At 33.5% G+C, this 16,025-nt stretch overlaps 1 protein-coding gene and 1 long non-coding RNA gene across 2 annotated transcripts in view; both read right to left on the reverse strand.

Annotated features, from left to right (window-relative positions):
• LOC123556214 (baculoviral IAP repeat-containing protein 7-like) overlaps positions 1–16,025 on the reverse strand; it is a 34,703-nt gene that overhangs the window by 7,395 nt on the left and 11,283 nt on the right. The gene's annotated exons all lie outside the window — the stretch shown is intronic.
• On the reverse strand, positions 5,224–15,778 carry LOC128556260 (uncharacterized). Its single transcript, XR_008370522.1, has 3 exons — positions 14,969–15,778; positions 14,211–14,430; positions 5,224–13,952 (listed from the first exon to the last, which is right to left on the reverse strand). It is a non-coding gene; the product is annotated as an uncharacterized LOC128556260 (long non-coding RNA).

Genomic DNA, 16,025 nt, shown 5'->3' on the forward strand with positions numbered 1-16,025 from the left:
CTTTCGCTAACCATTTAATGTTGATTTTACAAGCTGACCTGCTTATCTCAATAGGAAGAGCGCAGATCTACGGATCGCGGGGTCCTGAGTTCGATCCCTGGGCGGGACGTCTGTTCTCAGCGACGATTTGATAAAAGAAATTGTTTCTGAAAACATTCGTCCTCTGATTCATGTCAGGAAGTTGGCAGTCACTTGTGGCGAACAGGATTGTACTGGTACAAAATCCAGGATCACTGGCTCGGTTAACTTTCTGCGTTACTTAACTAAACCCAAAAAAAACACAAACAAACAAACAAATGATTGTTTCTGCAGTTTCAAGACTAAAGCAAGCACTAAAGAAATTCGTATGTTAAACAAAACTGCGAAAATGAAAGGACAATTTAATACCTGTATAAAAGAATCCCGCTTCAGATAATTGTGCTGGATCTATTACATCTGAACACCATCCTGAAAATGATGACTGTCTAACACTCTTTATTGCGTAATCGGGATGTTACGGTTTTTCAGTGGTGATTCCGGGATAACATTCAATTTGTTCATTTATATTTGCTAATGATCGAATTCGTGGTGTAGTAAAATCGTTATTTCTTCGCATACCACTAACATAAACACTATTCTGTATTGCATTACCACAATTCTCTCCAGCAACATGTTGTAATGATGCCATTTCTGTTCCGTAGTGCAGTAGTCCTTAACTAGTCCAACAAACGTAATCAAGTTAGTGTTTTTGTATGACACTGTTAAAAGTTTCATAATGCTTATGGGTTATATTAGAAGACAAAGCCTATATATGCCGAGATTAATTGTCACGTGCAACATTCACTGGTTTTGACTGGCTTCTATTGTGAGACACCTGTCATTTTATTGATTATAATGGACTAAATGCGTGAATGTGCTAGTAAACAAACAACAATCGGTATATATATTTTACGCAGTAGGCATGATTCATGCATCCACTTGAACACGTTTCAGTACGAAAGATATTTCTTAAGGAAGGCACAGGTGGTAATATCAAAGATTGTCAAATATTCGAGTTTATTCAGTTTTACGTATTTTATTTCAAGCAGCAAGGTATATTGGTTATTGTATGATTGACATATTTAATTACACGGGTTATGCTGTCTTTGAAAAAAAAAACACTTTCCGGAGTTTAAAAACAATTATTCTTCAGTGATTATTAAATTTGTCAGGTACAGTTGGTTCATTAGAAGGAAACAGCAATATTGGAAACAAAGTGTGTGCTGTTAAAAGGGCCGATTTTGTTATTTTGTCTCTGAGTACATTTTATCTTGTTTGTTTCTTATCAGTCCTAATTACTGCTCTGTCCGTTATCACTTTTGTATTCGAAATGAAGGCTACAATCATTTTCATATGTATTTACTTCATTGATCATATCCCTTTTCAACAAATTACGTATTCCTAGGATCCCTCAAATTTACCTTGATGACAATACACTATATACATAGTTTTGAAACCATAAGTATATAAATAGAAAGAAAATACATCTAGCCTAAAATGTACTGGAAGGAATGTAAGGGTTCATAGTTCATTTCCGCGGGTTATATGAATCTTCTTTATTACACATGTTGCTTTTTCAAATTGGTGAAGACTGTTATTAGTAATTGTACAAAATACAAACGACGATTAATTTTTAACATAGCTTCTTTTTATCAAACCTGATAAAACAAAAAGCTCAATTAAAAGTCTAAGCCTAGTCAGCCAGCAAGATAACATAGATAGTGTTAATACCGTATATATTTACATAAAAAAACAGTTGTGCACAATTTTTATATCTGATAAAGTGGGATTTTTGTCCTTTTTTATTTTTGTTGTCTTCGTTCCTATAGCATCATGTTTACTTTAAATAGATATCAGTGAGAATACTCAAGTTGACAATATAAACCTTTCTGCTATTTTTAAGTGTTTCCTTATCAATGCTAGCGTGCGCGTGTAGTTACAAAGTTACAATAACTTTCCGTTATTTGTGTATTAACTGACGGATCTGAAGAAGTTATTTATGAAAATGCCTAGGTCAAGGTCAGTAAATGTCTTGTTGTAAACGTGAGCAGAACAAAACCTCTTAACAGATATTTTAATTGATGCTATTCATTTTATTGAAATTTCAAGTAGTATGAACAGTTCATAAAAATGCCGTTTTGAAATGGATAATTATAATGACATTTGAAATTATTAAAGGGAAACCAATGTAAGTATATGCATCTTTAATATTGAGAGGATTTCTAACTGTGTTGCAAGAGATAAAAGAACAAAGTCTGATTTACTGCTTTTAGTGGAAATGATATTCTGTAAAAGTTTACAATATTTATACTAATTGTAACTGTTTGTAGATTCAATGTTCTTATATTTTCTGATCTTATTGAATCATGAAGTCAGCTCAATATCTGCATAATAGAATTCCACGTACGCTAGGACGTGTAAGGTATGCTACATTTTTCATTATCTTTCATAAACAGACTCGTAAAAATTCAGAAGGTAAAGCCACGTTTCTTAAACGGAGCCTCCCAAAAGTGCAACTCACAGCACGCAGGCGTATACAAGAATAACACACACGCACAAATTCGCACATGCAGGTACGCATGCACACGCGCGCACATGTGCATCCCCCACATACACACATAGCAAACTCACATGACAAAACGAAGAAATAAAGGGGAACGGTGGGCCGCCGCTGTGTAACGATCAGTTGCAAAACTACAATCGGGGAGCTTAAACTGGTTTATGGTGCACACCTGTTCTGACTTACCCCCAACATGTTCAAGAGTCACAAGACAGTGTAAATAAAATTTATTTCCCCCAGGTGAATTTCTAACACACGCAACGCAAACAGAAGACAAGGTGGGTAAACCACAAAGATGCTCTAACTTGTAACTTTATGTATGAAGCAAATATCAATTTAGTAGACATTTTCCTAATATAACTGTGCAAGATACGATCGTATTCCTTTTTTCTGTTGTAGATAGAGATAAAAAAATCGACCGTTGATTGGATTATTTCCGGATCTGGTTTCCACAAACCGCTTCCTACGGCGTGACATAGACTTATCATTATTTATTCACCCAATATATGTTTTAATGGTCTACAGTTGATTTCATGATTTTCAGTCTCTCAAGTAGAGCTTTCGGGCATCTGATATTGTCTTTTCCAGGTTTCTGTATACATATTTAGATCGGCAAAATAAGATGTGATTCCATCGAATCCTTTAACGACCTTCGAAAGGTTGAAAGTTGCTGATGCTGTGGAAATACCAAATGGTAAACTTGTCCATTGATGTAATCCAAAAGGATACTGGCTTTTCCTTTGACTCTTTCTTTCTTAAAATCTTGTCAAAACATCAAATACACTGATTTTATCTATGTTTCTGTAGTCTCACAGAGCCTTAAAATCCCGTTAGATTTCTTGATGGGACCTGACCCGGAAGATGATTGTGATCAGTGCACTTTTTGACCTCTTAGTTTTTACTATGTAATAAGGGGGCCTCCGTGGCCTAGACATTATGGCCGCTGACTTCAAATCACTTGCCTCTCATCGATGTGGGGTCAAGCCGCCCTCGGATCGTCTGTTGTTCTACCCGACATGTGAAAAAATAATGCCCGGAGGGGCATCTCTCGTCTTCCTCCACCATCAAAGCCGAAAAGTCGCTAAATGACATAACTGTGTCAATGCAACGTTAAATCCATCATTTGTTTAATCACTATGTGTTATTCTGTATGACATACATTATCTCAAAAGGATAGAATAAGGTCCCTTCATGTGGCACTTCACGGTATGTAAATAGAACATATTTTAACAATTCATCCCAGTTTTTGTTATTTGACAGACTCAACATTGACTTTAAATTTCCACTAAATCTCTCAATTCTGTCATAGGCAATATGATGATATTGTGAATGTATTGTCCTTTATATATCTTATCTAAATCTTTCATTAATTTACTGAAAGACAATATAATTTGCTTCTTAATAGCTGTCGTTACATTTGAAGTGAAGTGGAGGGAATTCATAGTTTCGCTGAGATTTCCTTAATTCACGGGATCAGTTAAATCTGTTTTTATTTACTTGTTACAAAAATTCAACTTTAACACAAACAACTTATGGTAGTAGATGATAATATCTCTAGCTGAATGAAACGATTCTGATTTTCCATGGTTACCGTTATTTCTCGCTGCGCAGGCGCCATAAACTCTCGTTTCACAGTTCTCTTTTTAAGCAATTTCAGTTACGAAAACGGCATTGTTGCTGACACAATAAGTAGACTTATGAATACCAACATTTATTCTGGTAAAAGTTAGGCTAAATATATTTTTCTTCTTGTTTTATTTACAGGGTGCAGATAGTTTGAGAATGCCAAAGACAGTGATATCCTGCAGGGTAATAATTACTACTGATGATAAAAAAAACAAGATAATGTTCCGAGATATGATATTATGCAACTAAAGTTAAAACGGCCATTTAAGCAGCAAAAGTTTACATTTTTATTAATTCAAGGAATTTATTTTTATTTCTTGTTGCCTCTTTATATTGTTGTGTCGTGCCTAATAAATTTGATAAAAAGAGACGAGTGGTTGTTGTTGTAAGAAAACAACACTTATGCACGACCAGTGAAATTAAAGAAGTCAGTTATGCAAATACCATTATTGGAAAACTGCTTCTTAATGGCGCATTCTTTATGATTCCCAAAAAATTCAGTAATGATCCGGTTCTTAATTCTTAACTTTTAACTGACAGGTCATGATAAAACCACAATCAAGTGATAATAACAATTTGTTTATTAGACTCATTTATTGTGTTGTACTTTACAGGAATGTAATGACATACAGATATTATGAACGACACACATTTGTTTGACAGCAACAATTTCATGGTTAATTAGGAAGGTAAGATTTCTTCACCCCCACATATTTGCAAATAAGTATTTAAGGCATTTTTATAATTAAAACAGTTTACCTATACTTATTGGCAAACCACTTCTTAATGGTGCGTTCTTCATGATTTTCCAAAATTTCAGTAAGATCATGGTTCCTGGTTCTTACTCCATAGATTAAGTTGGTGATGTCACGATAAGACCATAATCAAGTAATAAAGTGACGTAATTCACATTCAGCTTATCTCTGTTGACATAATTTCTTTTGACAACAGCAATTTCATGGTAAATATTATTTGTATTTATTTGCCAGTAAATATGTTTGTTTGTTTGGTTTTTTGGGGGTATAAGGCCGTCTGTACCAGTGCAAACCTGTTCTCTGCAAGTAACTGCCAACATCCCCAGATGAATAATCAGAGGAGGAGTACGAATGACGTCAGACACAATGTCTTTTTTCAAATTGCCACGGATAACACAAGCCACGCCCGATATCGAACACGCGACCCCGCGATCCTCAGACCAACGTTCTCCCTACTAAGCTAAGCGGGTGTGTTTGCCAATAAGTAGGTTAAAAAAATTTCTAACCAGCTTTCGCCCAGATATCAAAACACCTTATTTATACATAAGCTTGCTAAAAGACGAAGATTCTGTCGGAATTCTGTATTATTTCTCTATACGAGATACATTAATCGAATTCGTTGTTAACTGAATATATTAAACCAGTGAACGAGTGAATTAAATAGTTAAAAAAACTGAATAAACTCAGTATAACATGAAAATAAGAAACATGTTCACCCTTAAACTTGTATTTACTAATCTAGGCTTTGTTTACGTTTGATAACTTTTACACATGATGACTGTTTTTGAGGTATTGTTTTAAAATACGAGCAGCAATGTCATTTGAATACAACTTTCACATAGTTAATTCATAAACAGACTTAGACAACCGTGTACAATTTTCGAAGTATTGATATAGTATTTGAAGTATCAAAATAGAATTGATGATTGTGCTGATCATGTGTCTTAGGCAGACACTGAAAAGAAATAATTTACAGGTGCACTGATGTGTGCATACCCGCGAATGTTTTGATATTTCACCGGGAAAATATAGATATCTGATATCTAACCAACACTGTTTTTGTCGGATTTAATCTTATATCGACACACTTATAGGCCATAAAGTGACGTTTCAGCTTTTTATAGTGGAAGAAGACCCAAGGTACGCATCTTTGCCTTATGTTCAGAAGGATTGTGCTCGAGCGGGCACCTGAATCAAAACCCGCTGACCTTTCGTGAGCCAGCGTAAGCCAGCTAGCCTTTTATATCGTGTTAAACTATTAATCAATTCTCCAGTGATTTCATTTTAGTCCATTGTATGATATACATTTCAACTGTTTCGTTAGCATTTCTGCATATAAAATCTGTTCATAAGGTATATTAGGTATGGTGTCATTCTACCATTTTTATTTTTTGGGGTATAATTTATAATGTGTTATATATAAAAACATATTTGAATTTCAGTTTAAAATCTAATTTCTCCGACATCAGCTAGACATTAGATACGATATCAGCATAGCGCCTAAAAGCACTTATTATGCAAGCAAGCTTTATTCGGTTCATAACTGAGTCATGATAAGTTTAGATAAAATTATCACATTCTGATGGTTTGCACAAAGTTTCAAAATAATTGCCCAAACGTTCATTTAACTTCTTAAGGTCTCTGGATACAACATTATCAAAGATCAGTTCACTTCCAAATGCTGTATGTGACATCTTTCTTTATTCATTTACTAATTTCCAAAGGTAGGCTCTGTCAACTTCTGCATACTTATCAATTTCTGCATGGGTTTTTGAGGTGTAAATACCAAGAGCCTTTTGATTTTGCTCTTTTAAATTCTAAGAACTCTTGACAAAATCAAAATGCCCCAAATTGTAACCAACACCATTCTCTTGCTTTACGCACTTAATAAGCCTCTTTGAGTTCCGGATCCAAATACGGCTTTAATAAGTTCTTAAATTTAAATGCAGATAAAAATATCGTTAATTGCTTCAGAGATGGATTGTGTAATAACTTGTTACAGAAATCATTTTTTTTTTCTTTTGAAAGAATTTTGTGATCTAGCAGAGAATTTAGAGTGGTAACTCTGTTCAAGTATTCTCTGTATCTTTCCTTTTGAGATGAAGATACCTTTCTTCCAATTTATTTTATGTATAGGACTTGACTGTGGAGAACTGTTGTATGTATATGTATTGAAACAACATATTATGGCTCTGTGGCTAAAAACATTTAGAGCATTATCATTTAGTATTTTACACCGAGTGAACAGATCTATTTTCTCACAGGAAAAGTATACGAACGATCAGTGTTTCGGTTGCACCATCATAATTAGCTTCGTATATTTTGCCACTTTACATATATTTAAGCTGTAAACAGAGACGGTTTAGCAAATAGCAAAATAAAAAACCTTGAACAACTGGCTGAGGCTTAAACATCCGAATTAAAGTCGCCCATTAAGATTAAAGTTTCTTTCTGAATGAATATGGAGAAAATTTTATCAATTTTGTCAATATATTCTCTGTGTAGATTGATACTATGCTTAGAGCAAGGTAAATATACTTGAAACACAATCCCTATACCTATGAGACGATTTTCGTTATTTAACGGTAACCGTGAAACTTTTATACTTAACCTTTTGTTCAATAGCAGACATGCCCCACTTTTAACATACACTTTTCCGGCCAAATACTGAAAGGTCACGATGGGATACTGTATATGAATTATAAAGATTATCAAGGCAACTTAAAAAAATGTAGGCCACATTCTTTAAAAAAAGAATGCTTCGAAATCCCACAAACTAGTATATCTATATTTTTTGTGTAATAGTTCACATAAATACGAACAACTAGACAAAAATCCAGTGGCATCCCAAGTACAAAGATTTAACATTACGTTATTAATTAATAGTTGGAGTGATAATACAGAAAATCGTTCAGATAATTCTACAAGCAAATCACTTTGCATGTTTATTGTTTGTAACCATACGCTAAACTTTTGATCGAGACCCAAGCGTCAAAATCAACATGGCGTCTAAAATTCAAAATGGCCGCCAAGATGGCCGCCAATTTCTAAGACTTCATTAAAATAATTATTTAAGTAATATTTTTTGTTGGAAGTAGGCAAAATGGGTTTTGATAATGAAATATGTAAATCTTATTTTCGAAAAAAATAAGACTTTGAAAACCTATATTCAAAATGGCCGACACAATTCCTGATGGCCGATATAATTTGGCCAAAAATCGAGATTTTCAAAATATGTAAGATAGTTTGTTCATGCATCTTTTGTTGAAAATCTTATTGAATAAAGTTCATAAACTAGAAATATAGTGCTCTTATATCACTTTAACACTAGATGTAGCTCGACTGACAGTTTTCCAAATTCAAAATGGCTGCCAAGATTCCTAGTCAGATTTTTTACTTACTGAACATCCATTTGCTTCGTTGATATATTATGCCAGCTTGCCTTGACGAGGCGGTATAATATTACATTTTACTGTGAAAACTATCTCGAAATCAAACAGTGCTTGGCATCCTGCTTCTCCTTTCACTATGAATTTAAAGCTGGCGACGAAACACAGTGAAGCATAATAGGCAATTAGCTTATTGAAAAGTGACCAATAGCAATTGGTAAAGAAAAAGAGACGGAAAGAAAAATGTCCATTTACACAAAGAACAAAGCGGGTTGTGTTTTCGATTTTCAGTTAATGTGATATGGTATAAATTCCTTCATTACGAAATGTGCATCACAATGCCAATTAAATACGATTTTTATCAACAAGATATTGGCAATAACTCTTTAAATTCAAGATGACCAGTTGTATATTCTCCCAATTTTACATGTGGAAATAATATTGTTCAACTGGTTCAAGATTAAAGGTCCAATACTTGGGAAAGTGAACATTTTAATTTCTTTTAAAAAGCACAGAAACTATTTCATTTTATTGGAAAATGAAAGTTGGTATGTAGAAATTCGCAATAAATCGCAGTATATGTACAATATTTTTTCTATGAAGTATGAAGAAAGTTAAAAAGACCTGGGGGCTCATTCTGTCGATTCATTGAAATTTCAACATAATACACATACATTTCTTTGAGTTCCAAAGACCTTCTGTAAATTTTGACCTGCCAATCTTCATTATTTAGTGTCTTGCAGAAGTCTATGCACTGGCTATGAAAAAAATTGCCAACTCACTTTCCCTTAGTAATGAACCTTTAATTTACGAAATAATGTTGATATGTTGACCAAATTTCTTAAACCAACTATCATAATGTCAGTCATGTCAGTATTGAATGCATACTCGTGCAGTGTTGTTATATTTTCTGGCTCTTCCTCTTTTAGAGTTTATTTACTATCAAAACAACAGTCTTAAAGTGCCGTATGTTGGATGCCGGATGCAAAAATCTTCTAGCACTTTCAATCGGTGTTGTTATACCTTCTTGTCCTTTGGGATCAAGACGTCTATTAATTTTATATGTATAATTGATTTCCGCTAAAGCCATTGCTAGAGTGCTGCGCATTTCATTACCTCTCATGAAAAGTCTGGGTTCATTAAAGTCTGATTTTATTTGCTTGGTTGCGGTCTAAACTTGCATAGTTTACAAGCCCGCGTCCAGAAATATTTGATTGGGAGACACCAGTTTAATGCGAAGTCATCATCGGCAAGATGCAAAGCGCCAAGATTAGGGAGGTACGAAATTGGAGCCCTCAGAGGTATCTCCCCAAGAATATTTTGATAGGCATGTATGGAATGGTGACCTCTTGAGCATTTCCTGGTCTAAATTTTGAGGTACTAGAGGGAGTTACATCATTTTAGCAGGGTCAGGGCCCCTTCTCTCAGGTAATGTTTGAAAACCAGGTATGAAATGATAGTCTCTATTGCACTGATTGGTCTAAAATTTGACGTACTGCCTATCAGGTAAAGGGGTAAGGGGCTCTACTCCTGGAAAATTTTGAAATATTGATATGAAATGTTGGTCTCTGAAGCGTTTGGTTTTTGGGGGGATTGGGGTGTGAGGGGTCTAAATGTTGAGAAAATATTATTTCTTTGCCAAAATAGTTTGGTGCAACACTGATGAGTATAGGTAATTTGTCAGGAACTTGAGTGGAGTGGGGCCTGAGTTACTCTTATAGACTTTATTAGATATTTCAAAATAATTATATTCTTCTGCATTATATTTTATCAGGCAATATGTATAATACTGACATCATGTTTTCTGTTACTTCTTGAAAGCTTGATGGAATTTGATGACATTTAATCTAACAAGATAATTATTCAGTAGTAAGCTTCCAAGAGTGCTATTGCCAGTGTATTAGGGTTATTATGGTTAGTGTCCTCACCTATGACACTGACCTTGAAGCACAGCACTGTATCATTATGCTAAGTTTTTGTAAGATTTCTTGGAATCCCAGTAACTGTTATAACTGAGTGTTCTAAACGAATACAATAGATAGTTAGCATACAAACGGGCTTTGCTATTTTAGAATCTGTTTTGTTCCCATTCAGATCATGACATATATGATTCTTTACATAATACGTTTTATTAACTGCATGAATGGCTACATTCATTTCTGATATATGACTTGACTAATGATAGCAGTGGGTCTTTGACTGATATTTTGACAAAACGAGGGTTGATCCAGAATTACGTAGACTTTCACCATAACTCCAAAACGAAACGGTTATTTAATTTATTTTCAAAATTAAAATAAAACTTGTGCACCTAATATTGACAGCGCTATTTAAATTAGAAAATGGTGAGGTTTGGAAACACAGGTGATAAGCGTATAATGTGGAAATTCTGTAATTATTACATATTGACATAACTTACACAAACGTGCCCTAGCATATACTTAGTATACATGCGCATTTGAATTCCAGTGGAACTGCACCTCTTTTTGTCTTTTTGTACTATACAATTTTCAGTAGGGTATATTTCTAAATGAAATTTATGAAAAAAGGCCATGCAATTTCGGATCACCACTTGTACATAATTATATGACGATTAGAAAAGTCTTACTTTTTAGTCATTCTCAGTATATCGATATCGGTAATTCAATATTTTTCCTACATATTTTTCAAAATAAAACCAGATATACTGGTAACGTATTTAAAAGAGTTGTTAGATAAAACAAACAGCAATACATGACAAGTATGTTTGTATATTTCAGACTTACAGTATTAACTAAATGCACAGTAACTTATTTTTGAAATATCTTATTAAATATAATGATACAGTATAATAAGTGTAGTGAAATAGTAACGTAAAATATGTAAAATACTTCCGTATAGAGTCTACCCTGGAACGAAACCAATAACAAACAATAATTATGCTACTAATTGTTTTGTTCATGTTTTGCAGCAAAATTCATAGCGATTTGTATTTAAAATCTGCCTAAATTTAAAATCCTTCTGAGTAATTTGAAATAATAAACACGTTTAATGAAAAGGTAACGTAACTTGAGTAAAGTATGCTATATATTGATTTTTACTTTACGAAATATTGTCGTATAATGCAGTTCACTTAATCACAATTTATTCGAATTATGTTTAAAATGATATACAAGTAATGTACATGTTAAGTGAATTTGCAGATGGTCAATTTACCCCACCCACCTATCCTTGCATTTATTTCATTTACAGGTAAAACCAATAAAACATAAATCAAATAAGACTATAAAACAATTTTAGTAATACTTTGTTGCTAAATTTATCTAGGAAAATGAAACTGCAATGTGTTGATAAAAAAATGACAATTTTCCATCCAGTTTACCATTATAAATGTGCATATTTTATATTAAAATTGATATTTCCAGCAAAAGCCTTATTTGGGTATGTAGTCGAACACTTTTGCAATATTAATCAATGCAAAAAAAAGAAGTAACCTTATTTTCCATGTTCTAACACACATTTTTATAAAATTTGTGCAATTGTCACAAAGCTTGTTAGCCATGCGGCGGCCATCTTCAATTTTGGCCGCCATATTGATTTTGAGGTTGGGGTCTCGATCAAATATTAAAGGCAATGTGTCAAACTATAATCATGCAAAGCAATTTGCTTGTAGAATTATCTGAACGATTCCGCCAATTTTGAGCTCTAAGCACTCTAACTATAAAAAAAACAGTCAAGTTCATCTATCACACACATAATGACAATGAATACAGTTCAACATGTTGCTAAAATACAATTGTACGTGAAACGCGTTCAATATGTATTTGAAGAGCTAAAAAGTTATAAAAGAAACAACTATGACTAGCATTATTATTTCGACAAATAAATTACATACCTAATATTCGACACCGCTTGGCAAACAATTTGATATGAAACAGCTAAGTAAATCTTTGTAAAAATAATTAACTTTTTGCTGATGTTCCTTAAATGCAGTGACATATATTCATCAATGTTAAAATAAGAATACTTGTATATATATTTGTAATTATTGTTGTGATGAGTATATTATGAATGATATAAAATGCATGTTTCAATGGGCTGATACTACACATGTTCAATCTGGTGACCCATGGTTACAAAGTCAAATGCCCGGTAGAAATTCTTTCAAGAAAAAGTCAGTTCTTGGATCTTCACACTAGGAAACTATTGGTCATGTCCTTAGTACAATCTTACTTTAACCCCATTTGTTTTTTCTGGTACCCTAGTTTCGCCCAGTATTGGAAAAATAGGCTTCAGACTACCGATGATTAATTGGTTCAATTTGTCTTGAATATAGATGGTAGGCCTCATGTTAGGTTAGATCAATTCAAGACTCTTAACTGGTTACCTGTCTCAAAGAGAGTAGATCAGATAAATCTCTGTTATGTCAAAGAATACAATCAGACACAGCACCAGAATGCCTTAAGGAGTATTTTGTACCCCTTACCCATGTCCATGACCGTTGTACCAGATCAGGAGTGTCTTCACTTCCTTCTTCCGATTCAGTTGATACTAGCTATACTTTTAGTTATACAGGGCAATTTGTTTTACCAAAGGTAGGAAGCTTTGATAGAAAATCTTTTACTTTTAATGGTGTTGTTTTGTTGAACAGTCTCCCTCAACATCTTAGGTGTATTGAATCTTTCCACACATTCAAACATGCAACCATAGCCCATTTTATGGCCAGTTTATTTCATTCTAGTCACTATCAATAAAAATCTGAATCTCTTAACATGTATTTATATGAGACCTCTTAGTTTAAAGTTGTTTTTCACAAAGTAATTTATCCTTCTTTGTTTACTATACTGCAGTACTGATTTAATATTAATGATATCAATGCCTTCATTGTTACAATATCAATACCTCAACTATAATAATTATGATATAATAGATTTTAGTTTTGCTGACAAATTCTGTAATGAACCACTCCTTGTTTTAATAATATGATACTTACTTTGATTGTTATATATATGTGATCTCAAATACATTTCTGAATTATGTAACGTTGCGCAATACTCATACTGAATATTTATTTATAACATGACTTTCTGTGTCATACATCCAGTATGAGGGACCAAAATGGGAATAAAAGTGGAATCCTTTCCTCTTTTTCGTGTTATTCCTGGTATTTGTGAACATTACTTGGCTTAATTTTATGTAATTTATCTATGTCGTGTCGTTTTTCTTGTCTGATGATTCGTCAATATTATATATCACTTGTTTTGAATTGCTATGTTAAATAAACTTGTGTAAAATAAAACTACTACTATTACTAATTGTCAAAATCACTTCATAAAAGGGTTGACGCCAACTTAGAATAACGCAATATTCCCGAGGTAGATTTTCTTGCAAAAATCGTGATGAAATAAACTAAAACAAGTTCAGCCTGGATATGCTCTTACAGTTCCTTGAATAATGTTCCTGCATACTGCACACTTCCTTAGCGCAAGCGCACACTCCACACAGGCAACCATGTGCCCACATGGCATGAATACAATACTACAATACAAGTGTCCTTGTCCATGCACGCTTTACATGTCATTTGTTGTTTCAAGGCACGGTTCTCGTCTAGTAACTGTCGTGTTTCTATGGAAAAGAGACACATCCTTTTTAAACAATTTGCATCCTAATGTTTAGAGCGAATTTTCTGAATTAGAATTATACTGAAATAAAATAAGGCTTTCTTTCCTCAGAGTTATATCAATATTAGTTAAAAATAGGTAGACTTTAAATTCGAAGCTTTACACATCGAGACAGCCCAAATAGCTTTCTTGTCGTTCGAAGGAACCATTTTATTGTTTGTGAAATATTTGGTTAATCATAAAAGTACCAGTAATATCTTACCTTCTTCGTTTTCATTTTCTTTTAAGATATCCTCTCGAAGTCTTTGTAAAGCAGGTGAATTTGATGGTTGCTCTGATGAGATAGTTGAGGTAGATGTATGTGATGATGTCGTATTTCCAGAGGACGCTGCTGCATTGACTTCCGGTAGGGAACTTGGTGACTGTATTGTTACTATCGAGCAGGAATTCTAGGATGTATTGAGCTCTTAACTTGGAGGTACCTTTAATGAAGTGTAAATTAGTTAAACTTTCATGAATAAAGTAACAAAAGTCCCCGGGCATGAAAATGCTTGGAACATATTCAATAACAAATAATCATAAGAGTACTGAAACAGATACGATTTTCAATAGAGGGCCGATTAAATTTGTGGATATATGTGCGACATTATAGAAGACTCAGTGATAGCGAATATTGTATTTGGCAAGAAAAAGGAAACTGGCTGATAAAGCTATTCACTATTTCGATCTACATATAGGTTTGAACGTTGCAGAATGATTAAATATACATATATATCCCAAATTGAACTTTGGTTGCAATAAAGATAAATCATTGAAAAGCATATATGTTTCTACAGTATTAAAAAGAATTTGATCAATTTTTATACTTTCGTCATTTTATATCTGATAAATACCATAGGATTTGTAACTAGAAATGAGATTATCTATTTGTAACAGAAATATTATTGGGTCATTTATACAGAGTGTATATGGCAAGGGATTTAGTATATACTAGACTAATATTTCTAATGTTTTACGTACCATATTTCTGTCTGGCACCATTTATAGCACTTTCAACACTTTCCTGGCTGTACCCCATAATTATGACAAGCTTGGCAGCTGTGCTGTTTAAATCTTCTATCAGTTGATCTTCTACAGTTTGTCCCCTGTTTTCTTCAGTCCATTATAACAGTTCCTGTTATAAAAAGAGATGTATATATTGTTCATAGTTTCATTTCTTTAATCAATCAAATCGGTATCTGGTTTTGATTTAGTATAATTATATTTTGGTAATTAACAAGATCGATAAGAAACATCTCTTAACCTTTATCCTGCTGGACACGATTGGTTCTACCTTTGCGATAAATGAAGATCATGATCAGCTTGCTGATAATTGTAGTCTGATCAAGACCTGCACTATTCGCCATTCAGTCATTATCTTATTTGTATCAACCCCTTTTAAGTTTTTAACAGTTAATGGCACTGTCCAAATTGAAAGACAAGTTCATTATAAAATTTAGTAGGGTAAAAGCAATGAAACCAAGCAAATATATTGCAGACTCGGTTTGATTTAGTCTGATCGTGACACATAATAAAACGTGCAACACGCTTAATTCATTAAAATAATATATATCACTATTTGTCCTGTTACATATCGAAATGATCTTTTAAAGACAACATACTCAATGCACGCTATAAAGCTTAAACACACATCATGTTATATATACTATGCTTAATGAGATTTTGTCTACTTTAACCTGAAACCTTCTCAATTTCTGAAATGGACTAGTCATTATTCAATTTTGGCAATACAATTTATAATTCAAAGGGATGCTCACAGAGAATTTACTGAATGACAGATCCTAAATGAACAGTGCGGACCATGATCAGCCCTCGCAGATGTGCAGGCTGATTTCATCTGCACAGGCCGGAAAGGCAAAAACCAATTGCCGCAAGCAGGCTTAAGGTTAAAGATTTTGAAAGAAGTCCTTTACCTGATTTTGCAGCTCTTGTTCATTTGAAACAGCGTCGATGTTTGCCATTCTACACATATTTACAAAGTCTTCTCCCTTGAATAATTTTACATATGCACAATCTG

The sequence above is a fragment of the Mercenaria mercenaria genome, chromosome 4 (genome assembly GCF_021730395.1).
Source record: "Mercenaria mercenaria strain notata chromosome 4, MADL_Memer_1, whole genome shotgun sequence".
Taxonomy (NCBI): Eukaryota; Metazoa; Mollusca; class Bivalvia; order Venerida; family Veneridae; genus Mercenaria; species Mercenaria mercenaria.